General features: G+C 36.8%; 1 protein-coding gene and 1 long non-coding RNA gene across 4 annotated transcripts in view; both read right to left on the bottom strand.

The window, feature by feature from the left end:
- Window positions 1-19,781, bottom strand: part of RAD51B (RAD51 paralog B) — a 640,959-nt gene that overhangs the window by 427,786 nt on the left and 193,392 nt on the right. The window lies entirely within an intron of this gene.
- Window positions 4,523-11,104, bottom strand: LOC122222859. The gene is made up of 3 exons (XR_006203919.1): window positions 10,983-11,104; window positions 5,471-5,528; window positions 4,523-4,532 (listed from the first exon to the last, which is right to left on the bottom strand). It is a non-coding gene; the product is annotated as an uncharacterized LOC122222859 (long non-coding RNA).

Raw genomic sequence — 19,781 nt, 5'->3', positions numbered from 1 at the left:
AAAGAACTACATTCAGAGAAGGGAAAAAAGCTGGTTCTTGGCAAGGATGGCAACTTGAGAGGCTCAAGCAGATTGGAATGTATGGCTTTGTTCCATCCAGAGGTTGTTTGAAGCACAGTATTTTTATGGTAAGGTATTGAGTTCTGAGATCTCTGATATACCTCAGGGAACCAGCAAAAGCTTCTCTCGCACTGTGCCAGCCCCCTGTCAGCTCACTAATGAAGGTGAACGGCTGTGAGTGCACCCAAATAAAACACAGGAAAAAGTGAAAAAGGACGCTGAGATGGGTCCATTCTTTTTATTCCAGAAGCAACCTTTTCTGCACTTAGGGACTAATGAGTCATGAACAGGCAGTGGGAACAAATCCCACGGTGCGTTACCAGGAGGGACAACACCGCCAGCCTTTGTGTTCAGAAGCTGGTTCAGTCTTCAGAGCATTTCCCAGCAAAGACCAAAAGCAACTAGAACAAAGGAAATGGAGCAGATACTTGAACTGTCTCCATTAATACTCCAGGGAATCGGGTGCTTCAGTGTTGAAATGATGGTACAGGTGGGGAGGAGGATATAGGTAAAGGGGCCCAGGGAATAAAATAAAGATGACTTAACCTGAAAAGTTCATAAAACCTTTTTTTTCTTCTGAGTTGTTATTTTGAACAGTTAGGCCCATAGAGTACCTAAACCAGAGACAAACAGGTCTCTGAAGATACTTGGAAAAACACCAGCACAATTATCCTAGACACCATTCTTCCTCTTCTGCCCCCACTCTTTCCCCAGCTCTTCCCCTCTCTTTCTCTCTCTCTCACACACACATCCCACAGCATTTCTAGTGTGTAAGAAGCTTTCCTGGCGTGACTGACAGTACCAAATGCTGCAACAATGAGAAGGTTTCCAATAATCTGAAGCAAAGGAAGAAGGGGGAAAAGAAGTTATTAAACAGAAGAAAAAAAGGATTGAAGAGGCTAACTCTGTAAAACCATGACATGTTCTAGCTAAGATACACTAATGGAAAATAACAGGGATCCAATAAAATTTGTTTCCATATACTTTAAAAATCGAGAATTTTACCTCTTTTCTCTTTATTTACTATGATGATATGTAGGCCAATAAAAGTTGTTTTTAGTTGGCCCAGGATTATTGCAAAATTTCTGAGACTACCAAAATTTATACCAAGGACATCACCATTAATCTCTCTTAGACCCATGATAAAAAAGAAAATCCTCAATTTTGATTTGGTATGCTTTAAAAAAAATAGTTTACTTATTCATTTTGAGAGACAGAGAGAGAGAGAGAGAGAGAGAGAGAGAGAGAGAGAGAGAGAATGTGTTTGCACATGCAGGGGAAGGGCAAAGAGAAATGGAGAAAGAGAATCCCAAGCAGGCTCCATGCTGGGAGTGCAGAGCCTGACACGGGGCTCGAGCCTATGAGCCATAAGATTATGACCTGAGCCGAAATCAAAGGTCAGATGCTCAACCAACTGAGCCACCCAGGTGCCCCTTGATTTGGTACTCTAACAATTAATTCAGAGTATGCTCACTAAGGGTCTTCTAATAGTAAATAATAAATTATTTTTATATAATTAAAAATAATATCAGCTCCTATTTATTAATATCAACACTGTGCTGGCATATATGCAAGACCTCTAATCTTTGTGACTGTGATGCAAATTAGACATTACCAGGTATTCCCGTGACGATATTAAAGAATAAATGACATGCTCAAGGCCACAGAGGCTCAGTCTGTAATGGAGTGATGGAATCAGGATTTGAATCTAGTTTTTTTCTGGCTCCAAAGACTATCCTCTATCAAGCCACAGAAGAACCTGAACTATAATCAACCTTTTAACATTTGAACGGTAAAATTTAAGCTTAATAGTATGATAACACAGAGTTTTCTACAATCAACAATCCATCATATAGATTAGTAATAATGAAGAGTCATAATGAGAATGGCATATTTGCTCATTAAAATATGGGATCTAGGTGATCTCCAGGTTGTACTTCAACACCTGGCTAAGTTTCCTGAGGGTCTCAAAATACCCTCTGCTCTGATTATTTAGACAAGAATTGGACCCCAAATCCTAACCTAATCCATAGGTTCAGAATCCAATTCTAATATATGCCTGCTACTGAAAATAAAGACAAATAATCAAATGGATCCAACCTCTGGGGATCAATGGACCCCAGGGAATTCAGAAACGGTATGGATTTTGCCAGAGGTCTCTTAACGTTTCTGTCACTCTGAACCATTAGGAAGCCCCAGAAGTATAATTCCTGAAAGACTCCCAAGACTGGAAGCTAATCCCAGTAGAATATGGACCTTCTCTATCACTAACAATATCCCTCCAGTTTGAAGGGTACCCTACCCCTATCTAAGAGCAGTCCTTCTCCCTGTGTTCTGGACTCATCCCATCTCAAGTTGCTCCCATCTACATGTTCTCCTCTCCTATACCAACCTCTCTGTCTCCATTGTCTCCTTCCTGTCAGCATTTAAACATGTTCAAACCCTCGTGCCCTCCTGCAGCCCATCATATACTATTTTCAGTCTCTTTTCTTCTTTATAGCCAAAATACATCAAAGCATGACCTGCACCTGTCATTCCATCCACTCAACTCCCACTTAGTATTTAACCAAATTTACTGAACTCTTTCAATCATCAGTCTACTGAAAAAGGTTCTCAAAAAGTCATGAACACGTTTTAGTTGCAAAATCCAATGTCATTTTATCAGTCTTCATCTTACTTGACTTTTTAATTGAATTCAAAACCAGTAAACACTCCCTTCTTTTTAAAATTCTCTCTTCCCTTGTCTTCAGACACTCCTGATTTTCCTCAGACTTCTGCAGCCCCTCCTCTTCAGTTCCTTGAATATACCTCCCAAAATGTTGCAATGCTAGGCCTTCTTCTTTCTATAGGAACTCTCCCTAGACACTTTGACGTGCTTCCTTCATTTCAATCAAACCAACTATTCCCTGAAAAATACCAAATCTATACATCCAGCCTAAACCTGTTTCCATCCCTAGAAAGGTAGACACCACATGAAGAACAGGATACAACAAGGAACAAAACAGATAGGATCCTTGCAATTCCCAAGTTCATTGTCTAGCTCATCCTCTTGGATATCTCAAAGGCTACCTCCAAAGAAAAGTGTTAAAAACGGAAATCAGTATCTGCTCCCCCTTCAAAAAGAATCCTGTTCTTCCCATTCTGCTCGTCTTTATGAATGCTACCACTCGTCACTCTTTTAACTAAGCCAGAAACTTGGGAATTAGTCTTGACTTCTCTCTTGCTCCAATCAGTTACCAAATCCTAATGTTTTTAGCTCCTAAATATCAAGCAAATCTCTTCTCATCATGCCACTGTCACTACCTAAATCCAGGCAACCATCATTTTTCACCTATATTACACCCAACAGCTTCTTCACAGGTCTACCTACGGGCTTACTTCCCGCCAACCCACTACATACAGCCACATGAACCACACAGCAACACACGTGTCCCAACACTGAGACTGGCCTATAGCAAGAGCTCAATATATTTTTATTAAATGAATGAATCTATCAATTGATTAATCAACCAACCAATTAAGAGCTCAATGATTCTTCAAGAATCTTCCCCAAATTGAGTGGTGGCCTTTTAAAAAAATACTGCCCCCTCAAAAATAAAGAAAAAAAATTGCCCCCAAATTTGTACCTTTGTGTTGCTCTGCTGTTCCAGATCACAAATACTGGTGGAGTGCATCAGACTGTCGAATACTGTGTGAGATCCACACTGAAACCTGCTGTGGGGAATCACCGCCTATGTCTATAGTAGTGATTCTCAGCTGAGAGCATTTTTGTGCCTCTGAAGGTATTACTACTGGCATCTAAGGGGGTAGAAGCCAGGGATGCTGTTAAATACACTAGAATGGCAGAATAGCCCCTCACAACCAGGAATTATCCAGTCAAAAATGTTAATAGTGCGTAGGTCTACAGTTACAAAATCAAAGTACTACCACAGTAACATTAACACTATTTCCAAATGCCACAAGATCAGGAAGTCACAAGGTGATAAACCTGAGTATTTCCTCTATAAAATGAGATATGACACATTCTAGAGTAAAAGTTAACAGGTTTGTCCAATTTTTTAAAAAAGGAGGGGGGCGCCTGGGTGGCTCAGTCGGTTCAACATCTGACTTCGGTTCAGGTCATGATCCTGCAGTTGTGAGTTCGAGCCAGCGTCAGGCTCTGTGCTGACAGCTCAGAGCCTGGAGCCTGCTTTGGATTCTGTGTCTCCCTTGCTCTCTGTGCCCCTCCCCCACTCATGCTCTGTCTCTCTTTCCCTCAAAATAAATAAACATTTTAAAAAATGGAGACAGGGGCGCCTGGGTGGCTCGGTCGGTTGAGCGTCCAGCTTCGGCTCAGGTCATGATCTCGCGGTTTGTGAATTCGAGCCCCTCGTCGGGCTCTGTGCTGACAGCTCAGAGCCTGGAGCCTCCTTCGAATTCTGTGTCTCCCTGTCTCTTTGCTCCTCCTCCACTCATGCTCTGTCTCTCTCTCTCTCCTTCAAAAATAAAAACACTAAAAAAAAATTTTTTTTAAATAAAAAAATAAAAAATAAATGGAGACAAAATTTAAATAATGAAAAAAAAATTAAATAATGATTTAGCATTCCCGCTCTGAGAATAAAAATATATATATTTGAAACAAGTTCTAATAAGATTTATTCATTTCTTAACAGTATGGAGATTCCTCAAAAAGCTAAAAATAGACCTACCCTATGATCCAATGATACCTTGCACTACTAGGTATTTACTCAAAGAATACAAAAGTACAAATCCAAAGGGATACGTGCACCCTGATGTTTATAGCAGCATTAGCAACAATAGCCAAATTATGGAAGCAGCCAAATGTCCATCTGTTGATGAATGGATAAAGAAGATGTAGTGTATATATATAATGGAATATTACTCAGCCATAAAAGGAATGAAATCTTGCCATTTACAATGACATGGATGGAGCTAGAGAGTATTATGCTAAGATAAACACCACAGGATTTCACTCATATGTGGAATTCAAGAAACAAAGCAAACTTGGAGTGGCGGTGCGGGGTAAAAAGAGAGGAAAACCAAGAAACAGACCCTTAACCATAGAGAACAAACTGATGATTACCAGAGGGGAGGCGGGTAGGGGAATGGGTTAAACAGGTGATGGGGATTAAGGAGGGCACTTGTTATCATGAGCACTGGTGTTGTATGTAAGTGTTGAATTACTAACATTATACTGTAGTTAGTATTACTAATGTTACACTGTATGTTGACTAACTGGAATTTAAATAAAAACTTAAAAAAAGATTTATTCATTTCTTTATGAAGAGTCCTTTCTCTACTCAGAATAAAAATGAACACAATAACAAAACACCCCCATATGCATACAATGTTTTATTATTCCTGCTCATGGCTTTGAGAAACAAAAAGATTATTTCTCTCTCATTCTCACCTCTGTCTTCTCCACTCTATGTAACCATCTGTTGTACTAGTTGATATGCTTCCTATTCCTAAGATAAAAAATAAATAAGTAGAATTCTTTATATTTCTCTCAGAGAACAAAGACAACAACAAAAATCTAAATCAGGATGCTTTATTTACATGAATGGAAACATATTTTTTGACAATCCAGAAATAAGAAATATTCTCCATTTCTATCTTAAATAGCCATCGAACCAATGTCAATATAAAACAATTCTAATGGCTTTTTTCCCTATTAACTGTCTTTCATAGATACGACACTTTAAGGTTTTTTTTAACGTTTATTCATTTTTGAGAGACAGAGAGCGAGTGGGGGAGGGGCAGAGAGAGAGGGAGACGCAGAATCTGAAGCAGCTTCAAGGCTCTGAGCACAGAGCTCGATGCAGGGCTCAAACTCACCGATGATGAGATCATGACCTGAGTCGAAGTCAGACACTTAACCAACTGAGCCACCCAGGCGCCCCTTATATACTACACTTCTAAGTAATGGTGTTTTCTACACAAAATCAGAGTAAGCTGAGAGACCAGGAGTTATAATTCATTGAGTGAAAACTTTAGGGGAAATGAATACTCCAGTGATTGAATATGAAAACTTCCCCATTGTTTGCTATGACAATATTCTTTTTTGTGTGCTTCATATGACTCAATAAAGATCTAGCATAACCTACCATAGGTCAACAAACATGCTCAATGATTTTGTTTTATAATTACTATATCTGATTACTACCTTAAAAGTTTTTGATCATCAAATGTACAGCTATGGCCTGAAGAGAGTTATATGATGTAGGCTGAAATTATATATGGAGACCTTGAAAGCAAAGAGTAAATTTGATTTGATTATCTATACTCATCTTACCCTAAGAGCTTAGATTTTCTTAACCCTATTTTAACAATGATGCGGTTTTCATTAACCCTAACCAAATATGACTATCTCTTCTAACTGAAACATAGTATATATCATAGTAATCAAAGTCACAGGTTAGTAATTGTAACTCTTTAGTTTGCCAATAGGAGCTATGACCCAGCACTTGTACAACATAAGGATCCCAACAAATAAATTTTACTTTAGCTGAGTATCCTAAGGAAAGAGACTAGAATTAGGTTAGCAGTGGGTACATGTACCCAGATGTCTATATACAAACACCTCAGATGTGTCAGAATATATAGCTCTCCATTCATAGTACCAATATCCAGGCCCTGACAAAAGCAGGAAATGAATTTGAAAATGAAAAATAAGTAGTAAGCAACATTAATCATCATTAATGAAAATAAAAGATTGGCAACAACCTAAATGTTCATTAGTAAGGATCTAGTTAAAAAAAAAAAAATGGTGATCCACCATATGACCCAGACAATATACACCATAAGACCACAATAACAAGGAAGTTTTTTATGTACCAACATAGCATGATTTTCAAGTTACATTGTTAAATGAAAATAAGATATACAATACTAATTAAGTGGTAGTAACTTAGCATTTGTGTGAAAAGGAAAATATTGTTTATATATGTTTATATTATATATACACACATACACGTGCATATATCATCTATATGCATAATATGTTGATGGAAAGAAACAAAAGAAGCTAGTAGCAGGAACTGGGTTTCAAGGAGGCTAATGTGGTGGCTTGGGGAAAAGAGTGAGGGAAAGACTTCTTTCTACATACTGCTCTGTGCATCTGGAATTTTGAACCAGGTGAATGTATTTCCTCTTGAAAAATAAATGAAGTTGAAAATAAAAAAAAATTCTCATTTGTCAAAATATTCCCATAATGGTTCTTTAGGGGGAAAAATTACTTATCACTCTAAATCAGTAACTTCTGTTAATGTGTAGGTCAAGCTGTGTGTGCCTCAATGTCCCATTAGCATGGCCCTGGTAAGAGCTCCTAACAAAACAGTAATTAACTTAAAAAACAAAACAAAACAAAAAAATCATAGTGTTTTGCCATAAAGGCAAATTTCTCCTCATTAACTTTCTCTTCAAATTAGTATGGTACTTGCAATAAAAAAGAGGCAGCATTAACGTTTAACGAATGATTCCTGCTAAGACGTATTTTCCTTAATTCTGAATTAAGGGGGAAAATTAGGTGCTGTGTCTAATTTATTTGTCTACCATGAGGAAATACATATAAATACAGAACTAAGTTTTGAGACAGGTGGTTCCAACTTTAAATGCCAGAAAATAAGATTCTGCCCTGGCTCCTCTCTTTTTCTAAATAACACCTGTATCATTTAATGATGTGGCTGTGTGACCTGAACACACGTCCTGAGGCCACATCTAAAAAGAAACTTGAGGATGCTCTTCCAAGCTAGGACCACAGCTCTGCCCACACATTCTAGGAGCAGGCTCAAGACGTATTTGAATCTTTGGCCACCTTCTGACGGAACAGAAAAAATAAAATAAAAAGCCTCAAAACCAGTTATGCCAACTCAAACCTATGATCTCTGGAACACCCTCTTTAGAACTCAAACAGTAGTAAACAATGACATCCTTTAACATCTCATTATAGGACAAAAATTTCTAAGTTCTCCAAGAGCCATGTTAAAGTAATAGAGACTTCAACTGTTAATTCCTGACTTGAAAAGCTACCAGGACAAGGTAAATTTTTAAGGTCATGTTAATACTAAAGACCTTTGGGCTTCCACTAAGTATTTATTCTCACTGAAGTTCATAAAGCAGATCAGGTCCAGGTTTTTTGCACAGCGTTAAAAGTGGTTAAGCATTACTATGGCTCTGACCTTCAGCAAAAGTCTATCAATGAATAGTTTGTGTCTAAGTTTCAATGTCTTTTTTTCTTAAGTTGACATTTAAATATTAAGAGCTTATCTGTAATTAATGATGACACCAGATATTGACTACTGAACTATATTTCTTTTCTCAATCAGTATCAGACAGACGAGGCAGATATATGTCAGGTATTAGGGCAAAACATCTAATCTTCAGCTGAGAAATTAGACTTTTCAGTTAATGCACTTAAAGAGACCACCAAATTCAACATTTAGTGATGGCATTATTTCACAAATGATAATTTAGATTAAAAGAAAAGAAGGTATCTGAGCAGACCAGAGAGAGCATTTAAAAAAAAAAAAAAAAAAAAAAAGGCTAGAACACTCACCTTGAAACTACCTGCACTTCAGATTGGGGACACCCCTCTTGGTATACCCTTCAATGGTCTGGGGCCTAGGTTTTGATAGATGCTCAAAAACAAATGCAGCTATTCAAACATTTGTCCATATCTGATAAGTATCTTGAGTACTCAAGTGCATTATGGAATGTGATTAACATGCTTTGATTTTGAAAAATCCCAGGAAAGGAAAAGAATGTAAATAAAAGAGGGGCACCTGGGTCGCTCAGTGGGTTAAGTGGCCAACTTGAGCTCAGGTCATGATCTCAAGGTTCGTGAGTTCAAACCCTGTCGGGCTCTGTGCTGACAACTCAGGGCCTGGAGCCTGCTTCAGATTCTGTGTCTCCGTCTCTCTCTGCCCCTCCCCTGTTCATGCTCTGTCTCTCTCGCGCAAAAATAAATATTAAAAAAAGAATTAAAAAAAAAGGAATGTAAATAAAAGAATGGAATACACACACACACACACACACAATTGGACATTATGGAATCAGAACTATGGAAAGAAAATATACAAATAAGATTGAGTTAATACATCTGGGGAAGGAAACACTAACCTACTCACAAATTCTCTATGAAGTATATGAGAAGCAACAATTTCTATTCTCATTTTGCAAATAGGAAAATCAAGGCATGAAGCAGGAAAATAACAGTGGGGGGTGGGGAAGATTACAGGTTTACAAAAGTATGATTAAGAACACTAAGGCTAATCTCCTGATGTCAGAGTCAAATGTTCTAATCTTTTCTTATCACAGAAGGACCTCATTTGTTCTTCCTACCTGTTCTTCAGGAAATTTGTGAACTACCTAATAACCACCATAATATATAATTATCATTTTCACGCATACAGAATATAATTTTAGACAGGTGTGAAGGAAGGGGGCGAAAAGGGAAAAAGACATGGTCTTTGATTTGTAAGAGATGTGTGTGTGTGTGTGTGTGTGTGTGTGTGTGCGTGTGTGAGAGAGGGGAGAGGGTATGAGGGAGGGAACATACTAGAAATCTTTTTGGAAACAGATAGGAATGGATAAAATTTGTTTTAAAACAGTTGGCATAGATGCAGCCAATGTCTTATAGAGTGAGGAAAAAAATACAATACACACTTTTAAAAATGTTTGTCTTTTGCCTTTTATGTTTCTTAATGCACTTTGACTAATATTCACGACACGGGGCGCAGCAGCAATGAAATAAAAATCAACTAAAATTTTAGATTTCTTTGAGATAGGCAGGTTCATTCCAATTCTAAAATATTAGCTTCCACTGCTAGTAATATCATATGCTATAACTAACAATGTAGAGAAACTAATAGTATGATATCCTCTGCTTGCTCAAACATATCAGTTTAGGCAGAAGAAAATGCTCTTAGGCAGAAGAATATTGCTCTTAAGTAGAGCTTAAGATCTCTGTGGGATTGATGTACATTTTTTAAAGGCCATAAATATTACGAAAAATCAATGGAACCATAAGTTTCTAAGCAGACTGTGACTACAATTTAAGCATAATTTGTGAAGACAACTTGAAACTTCAAAGGTTGGGTGAGTAATAATTTGCCTGCAGAAGTTTTGATTGAACATACACCTTAAATACTGAACTCATACTGGCAAAGTGGAAAGTTAATATGTGAACAATGGAAAATAACTGAACACTAGACTCTAAAAAAGAAAATTATTATTTTGGAAAAAATAAGCTCTGAGAAATATCCATAGCAAAGTCGGTTAGGTTCTAAGACCATAGAAATGCCAAAAACAAGAAGGTATATAGCATGTTAACTCCTTTCTAGCATTAAAACTTAGCCATTTAAAACAAACCCAGGGGGCACCTGGGTGGCTCAATCAGTTAAGTGGCACACTCTTGATTTTGGCTCAGGTCACACGGTTTGTGACACTGAGCCTCATGTCACACTCTACGCTGACAGCACGGAGCCTGTTTGGGATCCTGTCTCTCCCTCACTCTCTACCCCTCCCTCGTGTGTTCTCTCTCTCTCTCTCAAAAAAATAAATAAGCTTTAAAAATTCAGGATTTTCAACAGACCAAGTTATAGTTAAATATACCAATGACCGATTCAAATGGAAATCAAGTATCTCTGTATCATAGCTAAAGTTGGTCTCTTAGAAAACATCCAAACAATATGCTAAGTCAGCTACTAATTATCTTTATAAGGTTTTAATATGACATTCCACTTAGACAAACACAGACAGAAAATAATAAAATATTCTTAGCTATTCAGTTAATGTGTGTGTGTGTATATATATATGTGTGTGTGTACATATATATATATTTCAAATAATGAAAGATTAGAATATACATAATACTTAATATAAGATCTGCACATCATGTGTATGTTATATATGTGACATACCTAGCATATTGGGTAGCTCACAGACACTTAAAACATTTGTTATCTTCAGGGATCCTGGGTGGCTGAGTCGGTTTAGCATCTGACTTCAGCTTAGGTTATAATCTCACAGTTTGTGGGTTTGAGCCCCACATCCGGGTCTGCGCTGACAGCTCAGAGCCTGGAGACTGCTTCAGATTCTGTGTCTCCTCTCTCTCTCTCTGCCCCTTCCCTGCTCGAGCTCTGTCTCTCTCTCTCTCTCAAAAATAAACATTAAAAAAAATTTAATGTTATATTCCACCTTATGTACATATAAAAATAAGCACACATTTTAATGTGATATATTCCCAGCAATGTAAGACATACAACTCATTATCTTTGTTTGGGGAGGAAGGATTGGGCATTTTGCTTATTTGGGGGACTTGAGCTTATGACAGTCTTTTAGCATTGACCTATACAAATATTACATGTGTGGACATTTAGAAAAAGCAAATGTCTTTAATATACAACTGAGAAATGTTCTCAAGTTTATATGGAGCCTCTACATAATTAGTAGGTTAGTCCTCCCAAAGTGAAATTCACACAAGATAACCAATTAAACAATGAACAGTCTAATGGACAAAGTGATTGTAAGTACCCAGAAGTCAGGGAACATATATTATATTTTACATTCTGCCTATCATCTATCATGGCACCTTGCATATAATAATTACATAATAAATATCGGTTGTCCAAAACAGACTCAAACAGCCGAAATCCTGGCTGACATTTTTGAAAATGTAATAAATATTTTGGGGGGTGTCTAGCTAGTCTGTGACTTACTCTATCTCCCCTCTTAGAGCTATTGACCACTATCCAGAGGAGAAAGCCTAGGCCTGCCACCATTTTAATCTTACTTCTATTATATGACCCTTTCTTCTTGTCTATAGCTGATTGGATCAAGGGTAGACTCATGACTCAAAACAAGGCAATCAGAGCATCTCATATGAAAATTTCAAATTAAAGGCACATAAGCTGGTATTTGGAAACTAACCATGTCAGTGAGGCAGAGTATTAAAACAAAGGTGCAGTTGAGTTCCTCACAGCTATCTTAGTTCTTTTTCCTGAGCCTAGCTGTACAACTATTCCTTGAATTCTGAGAGGTCCCTTATATTCTTAAAGGAAAATTTCACTTTTGGGTAGGAACTAATAGAAATGAACTAAGGTTTGTTTAAGCAAGAGTCTGAGGCAAGCCACTTCTCTTCATAGGCATTATGACACATGAAAAATATTAGATGTAGTCTTCAAATAAGCAAGGCCCCCTTAGTTCAGACTTTCAATCAGGAATTCCTTTGACAATCCCTAAGAAGTAGCTGGTGCTAACTACTTTTGAACAGAAGAAACCAGCTCTTATTGCCAGGTCTCTTTTTAGAAGACCTAAAAATCCACCTTCCTACAACTTAGATCCATTGGTCCTAGTACTGTCTTCTACAGAAGTTGACATAAGTTTATTCTGCTTTCCACGTGCCTATCTTTCAGCTTTTTGAAGAGAGATGCCCTATTAACCCCTTATATTCACTCTCCTCCAGGTTAAACTTCCCCAGGTCTTTCAATTCTTACCTGTACTTGATAAGACACCTGATAACATACTTATCAAGATAAGATACTTGATTTCTGTCCCTGGCTACTGAGATGTGACTAGTAAAGGAACTGTGCATTCACCTCCCCCACCTGTAAAGAAAAGTCATGGGGAAAGTGCCTCTACGCCCAGAGAATATCTCTTGTATGGAGAAGTAATATTATCCCAGCTAAAAACAAGAAAATGATATACAGCAGCTCAATCTCAAACAGGCAGTAGCAAAGTTTGATATTCTCTTCAACATTCCCTTCCACATCCCCAGGTCTACCCAGTGTGTCATGCATGCTGCCATGCTTTCCCCACAGAGTTTGTTTTTTTTTTAATTTATTTTTTATTCCATTTTTTTTCAATATATGAAGTTTATTGTCAAATTGGTTTCCATACAACACCCAGTGCTCATCCCAAAAGGTGCCCTCCTCAATACCCATCACCCACCCTCCCCTCCCTCCCACCCCCCATCAACCCTCAGTTGTTCTCAGTTTTTAAGAGTCTCTTATGCTTTGGCTCTCCACAGAGTTATTTTTATTGGCCTGTGGAAAGTGCCCCTAAATGCACTGAGGCATCTGTATGCTCTGTTCCAGTTTCTAAGGCATAAACAGCTCTATGACCAAGGAATAACAAGTTGCACTCCTGCTCAGAAGCATTTAAAAAAAATGGTCTTAAAAAGGCACACCAGCATCTGGCACCAACCCACCTCATGGCACACAAACAAACAGTATTCAGGAGAAGCAATTCCAGAATGGCAGTGCAAGGATCTTTAAAAAGATCTTAGAAAAAAATCTTGTTGCTCATTCATAAAAGCAGTAAGAATACTGGCAAATGTGAAGAATCAAGTCTTCCAGAACTTTGGAAATTAACCAAAGGCTTGCAACAATTGAGAACTTACTATATGATCCAGCTCTTCCACACCTAGGTTAAACCCAAGAGAACTGAAAACATGCCTATATAAAAACTTGCACACATATTCATAGCACCATTATTCACAACAGCTAAAAGGTGGAAACAACCCAAATGCCTATCAGCTGATGAATGAATAAATAAAATGTGGTATATCCATACAGGATAATGTTTGGCAATGAAAAGAAATAAAGTACTGATACATACTAAAACGTGGATGAACATCATGCTAAGTGAAAGAGGCTAGTCAGAAAAGGTCACATGTTATAGGATTCCATTTATATGAAATGTCCAGAATAAGCAAATCCATACAGACAGAAAATAGATTCATGGTTGCCAGAATCTGGAGAGGAAGAAAAATGGGGACTGACTACTAACAGGTAACAGGGTTTCTTTTGGGGGTGATGAAAATGTTCTAAAATGTTCCAAAATTAGATTATTGGTGGCAGTTATACAACTCTGTAAATATATTAAAACCACTAGACTATAAAGTCTTATAAAAAGTTGTTATTTTAAAAAGTTTTCATTGATCTAGAAGCTGCTCCCATATTTTCTCATCTCATGTTTGTTTGACTATGTCTTTCCTCTGCCTGGAATGCATTCCCTTGTACTTCTAAAGACTGAAATCAGACTCACTCTCTAAGGGCCCATCTGAATGTCACCCTTCCCACAATCTTTTCTCATCCTCCCAGAGTGACTTTTTACCTCCAGACTTCCAGAATACTTTATCATGCTTTACATCATCTTAAATGCATTAGCTTAACAATTCTTTATGAACATCTTTTATCTTCCCTACTAGATACGAAGATCCCTGGTGTCAAGGATCATGCCTTCTTTGTGCAGATATAACGTGAGTGTGTAGTAGTTTGCTCCTAACCTAGAAGGTATTCTCACAATGTCCGGTGAATGAGTATGCTTTGCCATATGAGTAAACAAAATATACCTTTACACAAAAAATACTTTTTCCATTTTTTCCTGTCTTATTTCTTTTTAGGAATATGCAATACACTGCTTGAAGAATTAATCATCCAAAAATTCTACTGTCATGTTTCACAGCAAATGTGATCTCTACTATGTTTGTTTTTCAATGTTTTTCCCTTCATTAAAATACGATATAGGGGCGCCTGGGTGGCTCAGTTGGTTAAGTGTCCAAATCTTGGTTTCAGCTCAGGTCATGATCTCACCGTTTGTGAGTTTGAGCCCCATGTTAAGCTCTGCACTGACAGTGCGGAGCCTACTTGGGATTCTCTCTCTCCCACTCATGCTCTTATGCTCTCCTTCCTCGTTCTCTCTCTCTTTCTGAAAATAAACTAAAAAAAAAATCACTCACAATTTCTTTCTTAAAAAGAAAAATCACTCACAATTTGTATATGTCTTTTGAATCTTCTCTTTTCTCCCAAATACATGAAGTCATGTTTTATGCAGGTTATCTTCCTGTCTTAATTACCATTATAACATAAGCATTTTAAAACTTTATAAAAATTTTTGCAAACATTTTAATGACTTCATAATACTATACTGTTAAAGTACACAATTCTATATTTAATCACCGAGGAATATTTGGATTGTTTTCTATTTTTGATTTTATTTTTATTTTTATTGATTTTGAATAATACTGCAGGAAATATCTTTACATATAAATATTTATATACATGTACAATTATTTAAGGTAGATTTTTTAAAATTTATTTTGACATAGAGTGAATGCAAGCAGGAGAGGGGCAGAGGGAGAGGGAGAGAGAGAATCCCAAGCAAGGTCCTCACTGTCAGTGCAAAGCCCAACACAGGGCTTCAAGTCACCAACTGTGAGATCATGACCTGAGCTGAAATCAAGAGTCTGACGCTTAACCAACTGAGCCACCCAGGCACCCCTGTTTTGTTTCTTTAAAAAATGTTTATTTAGAGAGAGAGAGAGAGAGTGCACGCAAGAGCAAGCACAAGTGGGGAAGCTGCAGAGAGAGGGAGAGAGAGAATCTGAGGGCTGACTCCAAGATCAACCGACTGAGCCACCCAAGCACCCCTAAAATAGATTTTCTTATAACAGAATCCTGAGGTCCAAAAAAATGCTGTGGGTAATTTCAATATTCCTGATATTATGATACCAAGTTACATTCCAGGAAAGTTGTAACATTTTATACTCCCAGAGATTTATGAACATGATCATATCATACACAGCATGAGGCATTATCTTTAAACAAAACTAAAGAACTAAAAATTTTTAGTGTGCCATTTAAATCTATGATTTTATTATTTTTGTATTTAAATATATTGTGTATATTAACTTATTAACACATAAATCTATTAATCTTTTATTTTTTTCCATTGTCCTTAGGCTTAGGAAGTTCTTCTCTATTGAGGATCACATCAATACTTACTGATGTTTTCTCCTAGACTTTTTTCAGCACTGTGTTACTTGGGAAATACCCAATTGAAATATAGTATCTATTTCTTTTTAAGTTTTTATTTAAATTCCAATTAGTTAACATATAGTGTAATATTAGTTTCAGGTGTACAATTCAGTGATTCAACACTTCCATATGATACCCAGTGCTCATCACAAGTGCCTTGCATAATCACCATCACCTGTTTAACACATCCCCCCACCCACCTCCCTTCTGGTAACCATCAGTCTATTCTCTATACTTAAGAGTCTGTTTCTTGGTTTGCTCCTATTTTTCCCTTTGCTTGTTTTGTTTCTTAAATTCCACATATAAGTGAAATCATATGGTATTTGTCTTTCTCTGACTGACTTATTTCACTTAGCATAATACTCTCTAGCTCCATCCACATTGCAAATGGCAAGATCTCCTTCTTTTTGATGGCTGAGTAATATTTCATTATGTGCGTGTGTGTGTGTGTGTGTGTGTGTGTGTGTGTGTGTACACACACCACAACTTCTTTATCCATTCATCAGATGATGCACACTTAGGCTGTTTCCATAATTTGGCTATTGTAGATAATGTTGCTATAAACATCAGGGTGCATGTATCCCTTTGAATTAGTTATTTTTGTATTCTTTGGGTAAATACATACCTAGTTAGTGCAATTGCTGGATCAGAGGTGATTCCATTTTTAACTTTTTGAGAAACCTCCACACTGTTTTCCAGAGTAGCTGCACCAGTTTGCATTCCCACCAACAGTGCAAAAGGGTTCCCCTTTCTCCACATCCTCACCAACACTTGTTTCTTGTGTTGTTGATTTTAGCCATTCTAACAGGTGTGAGGTGATACCTCATTGTGGTTTTGATTTGTATTTCCCTGATAATCAGTGATGTTGAGCCTCTTTTCACGTGTCTATTGGACATCGGTATATTCTCTTTGGAAAAATGTTCAAATCATCTGCCCATTTTTAATTGGACTATTCATTTCCTGGGTGTTGAGTTTTATAAGGGAAAAATACAATGTCTATTTCAAAAATGTATGTGCTCAGAAATAACAAAATTAGAGCCAGAGTTGGAAAGAAATTTGAAGAAATTTCATATGCTTCTGCTGCTGCCATATCAAACTAAAGCAAAATCAAGTGTCACTTTACTTGCAATACTATAGACAAAGGGAAATTTCATTGAAGAGGGAAAATGCAAACTCTGAAGATTAAATGGAGAAAGGAAAGGAGAAAAGAAAGAGGAATAAAGGAAAAGCTTTTATAATGTTAAAATGTTCAAGATAATTAAAATGACCTTCATTTTCAAGAAACTTGAAATACAGACTTTCAATTTTATAAAACAGACAATAAAGGAAACTAATTTTTAAAAAGTATTTGAGGTCTAGAATGTAAGGAATATAATATCCTGGTTGTTGAGAGGATATCATATCAGATAGTGTTATCTACTGGCAAAGGATAATACAGTAACCCAATTCAAGTAGACATTAAAAATATCCAGAAAGTATCTGTGTGATATTTTACCTTATTCTTTTATAACAATGTAAGATAAAGATCTTCTGTTTGTAAATATTCAGTATGATTTCTACATCTAGCATTGCTTATTGATCCTTTGCTACCATTACCACATGATTGGTCTCCATCTCACATGGTAGGATTTACCATGAAGTCATCTAGTCTTGGACTCATTTTTGTTGGGAGATTTTTGGTTACAGAATCAACCTCCTTACTAGGAATCAGTATGTTCAGATTTTCTATTTTCTCATGATTCAATCTTGGTAGGTTGTATGTTTCTAGGAATTAATCCATTTCTTCTAGTTTCCAATACATTGATGTTTTAATCTTTTTTCAGAACAACTATTGGGGGTAATTTTTGCCTCTGATGACATAGAATTTCTCTTAATATACATAGTAAAAAATATAAACTAATATTTCTTATCTGCAGATCATCAGAGTTCTTGGATACTCATATTATATATAACTACATTAGTAAATTGTAACCATTCATCCCCCAAGGAACTTATTAAGGGGGTGGGGAGATCACTTCCAAAATCATCTTATGAGACTAGCTTTACCTTGTTACCAAAATAAGAGAAGGACACTACAAGAGTAACATTGCAGGACAATATCCTTAATGAACTAGATGTAAAAATCCTCAATGAAATACTACCAAACCAAATTAAGCAATACATTAAAAGGATCATATCCCATGATCAAGTGAGATTTACTCTAGGAATGCCAGGATGATTCAACATCTGCGTATCCATCAATGTGATAAACCACATTAACAAAATGAAGGATAAAAATCATATGATCCCATCTCATTCCTATGATGCAGAAAAAGCATTTGACAAAATTCAACATCCATTCATGATAAAAACTCTCAACAAAGTAGATATAGAGGGAATGTACCTCTACATAATAAAGGCCATATAAGACAAGTCCAAAGCTAATAGCATACTCAGTAGTGAAAAACTGAATTAGCTGTATTGGGTTTTTCTTTTTGTTTTTAATATTCAAAATGTAAAGGACGTTAGACATCACCTAGACTAATGCTTTCATTTTTATAGAGAAGGAAACTAAGACCTCAAATCATTACATATCTACATAAGCATTTTTCACTTGTTAAAAATGTTAATTTATTACCAAACTATGGAGTTTGGGGAGATGATTACAATATATGATTACCACCAAGACCCAACTGGCTCTCCAAACTAATTATAACTGAAAGAGAAAAAAGTTTACTCAGTATAATTAAACATTGGTTCAAAATGTCATCTTATGATATACTGACATAATTAATTGAGTATCCTGCAGTTGAAAAAAGAATGAAGAGGGGCGCCTGGGTGGCTCAGTTGGTAAGCGTCCAACTTCAGCTCAGGTCATGATCTCACGGTTCGTGAGTTCGAGCCCCACATTCGAGCCCTGCATCGGGCTCTGTGCTGACAGCCTGGAGCCTGCTTCGGATTCTGTATCTCCCTCTCTCTCTGCTCCTCCCCTGCTCACACTCTGCCTCTCTCTCAAAAATAAATGAACATTAAAAAAATAATAAAAATAAAGAGTCTTTAAAAAAAAAAAAAAAAGAAAAAAGAATGAAGAAAATCTTATGAACTTATACAGAATGGTTTAGGAATATAGTATTAAGAAAAAAAAGTACAGAAGAGTATCTATAGTATGCTACATTTGTGTAAGAAAGAGGAAAAAATTTTAAAATATGTGTATCTGTTCAAATGAGAAATATATATATCTGCAAAAAGAAAAACAGCAAGAATGAATAGGAAATGAGAAAGATTATTAGATGGTTACAGGAAGCGGGTGAAAAAGGGAGATGGGTATGACATAGAAGGAATAGGAGGTGATTCTGTTCTGAGAATATTTTTTGGTACAGCACTGACTTTTGGAAACACTGCATGTTTTACACACACTCCCACCCACACACACACACACACACACACACACACTCTCTCTCTCTCTCTCTCTCTCTCTCTCTCTCTCTCAGTAAGAATGAGAGAAAACTCTAAAGTGAAATATAAACAGAAACAAATGAACTGGACTCATATTTCAAATGAGTAACACAACCACACTGGATGGAGGGGTGCAAGGGGATGAAGAATGGAAACTAACCCAAGTAACTTACAAACATAGTATTTGCAGTATCATAAGTGCAACCATATTTATTAGGCTAAAAACAAAACAACACTCTAAACAACTATTGAATACTAGCTAGTAGGGTTTCCTTTTACAGATGAATGGGCTAGCAATTCTCAAACTACTTTCTTTGCAACCTAGAATTAAGTAAAAAAGTAAGTATATTGGAGCTGGTTTCTCACTGTCAAAGACGGGAGCTAAAAATATGGGAAGGAAGCAAAATAGAATGAACCCTATGTGCTGAACTGGGATTGGAGTTATCGGTATGAACTCATAGTTTC

This window comes from Panthera leo, chromosome B3, assembly GCF_018350215.1.
Source record: "Panthera leo isolate Ple1 chromosome B3, P.leo_Ple1_pat1.1, whole genome shotgun sequence".
Lineage (NCBI taxonomy): Eukaryota > Metazoa > Chordata > Mammalia > Carnivora > Felidae > Panthera > Panthera leo.
Note: the sequence above shows the minus strand (reverse complement) of the source record. Positions and strands in the feature narration are given on the sequence as shown.